The sequence below is a fragment of the Paralichthys olivaceus genome, chromosome 5 (genome assembly GCF_024713975.1).
Source record: "Paralichthys olivaceus isolate ysfri-2021 chromosome 5, ASM2471397v2, whole genome shotgun sequence".
Taxonomy (NCBI): Eukaryota; Metazoa; Chordata; class Actinopteri; order Pleuronectiformes; family Paralichthyidae; genus Paralichthys; species Paralichthys olivaceus.
This window is the reverse complement of record NC_091097.1, coordinates 25418128-25424203: the sequence shown is the minus strand read 5'-3', so window position 1 is coordinate 25424203 and position 6076 is coordinate 25418128. Positions and strand designations below refer to the sequence as shown.

At 40.2% G+C, this 6076-nt stretch overlaps 1 long non-coding RNA gene across 1 annotated transcript; it reads right to left on the bottom strand.

The window, feature by feature from the left end:
• Window positions 1–2680: 2680 nt before the first annotated feature.
• Window positions 2681–4693, bottom strand: LOC138407731 (uncharacterized). Its single transcript, XR_011241064.1, has 5 exons — window positions 4392–4693; window positions 3659–4200; window positions 3501–3557; window positions 3262–3414; window positions 2681–3119 (listed from the first exon to the last, which is right to left on the bottom strand). It is a non-coding gene; the product is annotated as an uncharacterized lncRNA (long non-coding RNA).
• Between the last annotated feature and the right edge of the window lie 1383 nt (window positions 4694–6076).

The following is a 6076-nucleotide window of genomic DNA, read 5'->3' as shown; positions in this document are numbered from 1 at the left end:
TATTTTGAAAATCCAGCATCTCTTAGGCTTCCTGGGAACATTCTGTAACTATTTGGGGGTTTTATTTTGAAAATCTAACATCTTTTAGGCTTCCTGGAAACATTCTGTAACTATTTGGGGGTTGTATTTTGAAAATCCACACATTTTCCGGCTCCCTGGAAACATCCTGTAACTATTTGGACATTTTATTTTGAAAGTCCAGCTTTTTTTAGGCTTCTTAGAAACATTCCTTAACAATTTGGGGATTTTATTTTGAAATTCTAGCTTTTTTTTACTCTTCCTAGGAACATCCTGTAACTATTTGGGAGTTTTATTTTGAAAATCCACTATTTTTCCAGCTCCCTGGGAACATCCTGTAACCATCTGGGGGTTTTATTTTGAAAAACCAGGCTCTGTACAGCTTTCCTGGTAGCATTCTATTACTATGGGGGGGGTTATTTCAAAATAAAGGCCATGTACAGACTTCCTGGTAACATTCTATTACAATGGGGGGGGCTATTTTCAAAATAAAGGCTCATTACATGTTTCCTGGTAATATCCAGTTACTATGGGGGGGGATGGGGAGGCTTATTTATACGCTTAAACATAGGCTCTGTACATGTTTCCTTGTAATATGGGGGGTGGGGGGGCTTATTATCAAAATAAAGGCTTTGTACAGTCTTCCTTGTGACATTCTATTACAATGGGGGAGGGTTGTTTATTTTTATATTCAAAATAAAGGCTCATTACATGTTTGCTGGTAACATTCTATTATAAAGGGGGGGGGGGGAGCTTATTTTCAAAATAAAGGCCCATTACATGTTCCTGGTAATATCCAGTTACTATGGGGGGGTGGGGGGGCTTATTTTTACTTTTATTTAAATGCTCCAAAATTTAGCAAAAACCACCACCCTCACCCGGATTCGAACCCAGACTTACGTCACATGATCCGAGTGCCTTAACCACTGGGCCAAAGCGGATGGTGGCAAAAACTTTGAATCTAGTAAATTTATAGAGGAGACTTGACCTCTGACAGTCTATGGGGTTGCTATGGTTACTCACTGATTAGATGAGGAACACCTGCTGCGCGCACACTTTGGAGACAAAAACTGGTTTCAGACCAACCCTCAAACAAAAGCTTCTAACTCAAAATCTATAAGTCGTATCTGAGAAATGAACACATTGTGAGAATCACAAGACTTTGGCCGACGTCCACATATGTTTATATTTCATAAGAGTTAAGAAATGAGACCGTAAGAGCGATTTAGAAATTTAGTTTTCTCATCAGGAATCTTTTTTGGCCCTTGCCATTGAAGTCCATTCAAAAGTTAGAGTGTGCTGCTCTAGCGCCACTCTTCAAACAAATGCTTGTAACTCAAAAACTATAGGTCCTATCTAAGAAATGAAAACATTTTGAGAATCCCAAGACTTCCACGAACGTACAGATATGTTTTGGCGAGAAAGGGTTCAGAAATGAGACCGTGGGAGCGAGTTAGAAATTTTTCTTCGTATTTCTCCTTTTCGGACTTTTTTCCAAAAATTAACATGGGAGTCAATGGAGAGGTGAGACCGGAAAAGATTTCTCGGTAAATTGACTCAGCCTAAACTACTGGACCGAGAGATGTCAGAGTGGCATGTGTGCGTAGGAAACAAACTCTACTTTCACCAGATGTAAAAATCATGTCTGTCGGACTCCGTTTGTGGCTAGGAGAAGTGTTTAAAGACAAAAAAAGTGGCTGAAAAACGCCCATTTTTGCCGATTCTCTCTTTAGGGCGAGAGACCTTGAGTCCCATTCGTCGGTTTTGGCCGCGTTTTCGCGATTTTTGAGCGAATTATTGGACGAAATTCTTAGAAAAGTCATAGCACACCATTCGACGTAATTCCGCATGTTTTTTTATAGGTCTCGAGTATGTGCGACGAAATCTGTGGGAGGAGTAGCGGGACGAAAATTTACGGAAGAAGAACTAAGAATAATAAACCTGGAATGTTCGAGGAATAATAATATTAGTGCCAATGCATTGCATGGGGCTTCGCCCCATGCAATGCATTGCCAGCTGGGGGCAGAGCCCCCAGCTGGCAAGGCACCCATAATAAGCCCGAGCAATAATAATATTAGTGCCAATGCATTGCATGGGGCTTCGCCCCATGCAATGCATTGCCAGCTGGGGGCAGAGCCCCCAGCTGGCAAGGCACCCATAATAAGCCCGAGCAATAATAATATAAGTGCCAATGCATTGCATGGGGCTTCGCCCCATGCAATGCATTGCCAGCTGGGGGCGGAGCCCCCAGCTGGCAAGGCACCCATAACTAGAAAATCTCTCCTGCCGAGACATTTTGAATGGGTGCCTTGTGCTCGTCGCCGATGCTCGCGTACAGAGAGACATTTCCTTTAAGACGAAGGACAGAGACCCTGAGAGTTGACCAATTTCAGAGAGAGAGAGAGACTGTACCAGTTCAATAGGAAAGAGAGAGAACCTGAGAGAGACATTTATAAAAGCTGCATTTTGATCTGCAGCCTGATGAGACTGATGTTTCCAGTAGTAAGTCACAAAGTCAATGGAAGTGAATTGAACCAAACTGCAGATTGCCTTCTTTGTGGCAGGTTTTATTTGTTTTGCCACACTGTAGCTATGCCTACAAATTTCGAACCCAGAATTGCAGTTTACACCACTACAAATAAAACTCAATTCCAGAGAAAGAGTAAGTAAAGCATCTCTCACAGTTTATTTGTACAAAGGAATAAATAAATTAAATAAATAACAAAAATATTACACATTGAACAAGAAAACTATAAATTACAAACTCAAGATATACATTGACAACATTTGATAGAATATAACTTCACATTTTATACATTTATAAAAGTTAATAAATTATGATTTGTTTAAAAATATGTTTAAATTTGTATTTGTATTGTACTTTCCCTACATCTATATTTATAAAAACAAAAAAAACAAAAGGGAAATATTCAAAACACTCAAATGAAAACACTACAATAAGCACAATGTTAAACCACATAGTATGCAGCATCAAGAAAGGTTAAGACTGCTTTGAGGTAACCATTATGGAGAATGGATACAGTTGGTTTGATGTGCAGCAGAGGGACATCTTGGAAGAATCCAGCCATCTTCCTCTATCCCTGAAAGCACACAAAAGCAAACATCAGTAATGGCAATCTTACATTGTAGTGTGACTCAACTGTATTTGAATTCAGTAAGGAACTCAAAGAAAACACCAGTTTGGCAAAAGATTAAATGCGAGTTGTCAGTCGTATTGTTTACCTTGGAATGTCGCTTCTTCCCTCGAGTTCTCTCAAAGGTTGCTGTTGTTACTTGGGTTCTCACTGATGATCCTCTTGTCCCTCAATAAAGCTATGACTGTACCCATTTTGCTGATCATTGATTCGGCCTCTGTCTCATTTGGTTTTTAATTTTCTAAAAGAAAAAGCATAAACAGAAACTTCAAAAGAGCTACTGTTGGCATCACTTGCGTAATTATTGTTGTTACTGCTTTCCCTTACTAAAACTGCTGGTGTCTTATGACATGTCAGTCTAGATTCTCCCTCCTGTTCTGATTTCTAGTGGGAAAAAGACAAGTTGCTGATGAAATATCTTTGGCAAGTAGTACATCTGATCAACGGTAATGATGCAGTAGTCTTCATAAAGTGTAAGGTGTCACCTCAAGCCTTGTGTGTAAAGCTGATTCTTCACTGGACATGGAAGTGCTGTCTTCACTGATGGAACAGGTTCTTCTCCTTGCCAGCCTCATTTGGGTCCCTCACAGGAACAGGTCATCCTCGTCCTGCTCGTCCTCATGACTTTTTCTCACCATTTCAAGATTATGGCAGTCATATTACAAAAAAGAAATAGAAAACAAAACTGCATTAATTTTAATGTTTCAGACCAAAGGGAAAAAACACAATTGTATTATGTTTAAGAAAATGAGTACTTAGCTTTACGCAGTTTTTCTGCATATGATAACGAGTAGTCAGGCACTACCTCATGTGGGTGTCATGGCATGAGGAAACAAAAGCATCGTTAGGCACTGGGCATAACTTCAGCAACTAACTTAAGCAATTAAGAATAATTATCAAAAGGCATAACAACCTTAATAGACAAAGAGGTGAAGACATTTTGTGTGGTGCATTACCAAATTTCTTCCTCTTTTGAACTGCCACCTCTCGGACTTTGCACCGCTGTAACCGTCTTCACTGTGGGTGGCTATGGAAAAATAAAACAAACATCAGGATACTCAGCATAACCTACAAAACATTCTAGATCTCTCTGAATGAGTTACAAACAATAATTCTCTGGGCATTATATACCAAACAATATGTAGATGAACATTTGACTGAATAAACACCAACAATGATGTCTGTGCATCTCTATACTTATGTTAAACTACTACTTACCTCAATTTCTTCTTTTTGGGCTGCAACTTCTTCATCCAAGCAGCTGTCCCTATCCTTCTCTGCATCTGGATCTCTGGAACTGCATTGCACTGGAACTGCTTCGGGATCCCTCTGTCTCATTTTTTATCTCACTTTGTTTACAGTTACACAGCATTTGTCAATCAATGTCCACCCAATAGACAACTGTGCCACTATACCACGAGTTTACAATGACTCAAAACACTCGGGTAAACAATATACAAAAAGAAAGAAAAATGACATTCAACAAATACAAAGAAATGTCAACCTAACAGAACACAAAGTTAAATTGGACAGACTACTGGCTTGTATGGCGATGTAACAAATGCCATTTTGCCCGCTCAGTAGAAGCCCTCAAAACCTCTTTTACTTTGTAAAAACACGCCGCTGCCTGAACCGCACCCTTGGGAGCCAATCCAAACAGCCAGCAAATAAAAGAAATAAAAAAAAATAAAGGTAAATTGGACAGACTACTGGCTTGTATGGCGATGTAACGAATGCCATTTAGCCCGCTCAGTAGAAGCCCTCAATACCTCTTTGACTTTGTAAAAACACGCCGCTGCCTGAACCGCCCCCTTGAGAGCCAATCCAAACAGCCAGCAAATAAAAGAAATAAAAAAAATAAAGGTAAATTGGACAGACTACTGGCTTGTATGGCGATGTAACGAATGCCATTTAGCCCGCTCAGTAGAAGCCCTCAATACCTCTTTGACTTTGTAAAAACCTGCCGCTGCCTGAACCGCCCCCTTGAGAGCCAATCCAAACAGCCAGCAAATAAAAGAAATAAAAAAGTCACACAATAGAAATAATACTGAACCCAGAGAAGTTAGAATTTAAGAATGTGATTGACCCAGAATCGCAGATGAAAGAATCAGATGTTGATGAATTTTTTAAACCTAACGGTACACAAAACTGAAGGTAAATTGGACTGACTACTGGCTTGTATGGCGATGTAACGAATGCCATTTAGCCCGCTCAGTAGAAGCCCTCAATATCTCTTTGACTTTGTAAAAACCTGCCGCTGCCTGAACCGCCCCCTTGAGAGCCAATCCAAACAGCCAGCAAATAAAAGAAATAAAAAAAATAAAGGTAAATTGGACAGACTACTGGCTTGTATGGCGATGTAACGAATGCCATTTAGCCCACTCAGTAGAAGCCCTCAATACCTCTTTGACTTTGTAAAAACCTGCCGCTGCCTGAACCGCCCCCTTGAGAGCCAATCCAAACAGCCAGCAAATAAAAGAAATAAAAAAAATAAAGGTAAATTGGACAGACTACTGGCTTGTATGGCGATGTAACGAATGCCATTTAGCCCGCTCAGTAGAAGCCCTCAATACCTCTTTGACTTTGTAAAAACCTGCCGCTGCCTGAACCGCCCCCTTGAGAGCCAATCCAAACAGCCAGCAAGTAAAAGAAATAAAAAAAATAAAGGTAAATTGGACAGACTACTGGCTTGTATGGCTATGTAACGAATGCCATTTAGCCCGCTCAGTAGAAGCCCTCAATATCTCTTTGACTTTGTAAAAACCTGCCGCTGCCTGAACCGCCCCCTTGAGAGCCAATCCAAACAGCCAGCAAATAAAAGAAATAAAAAAAATAAAGGTAAATTGGACAGACTACTGGCTTGTATGGCGATGTAACGAATGCCATTTAGCCCGCTCAGTAGA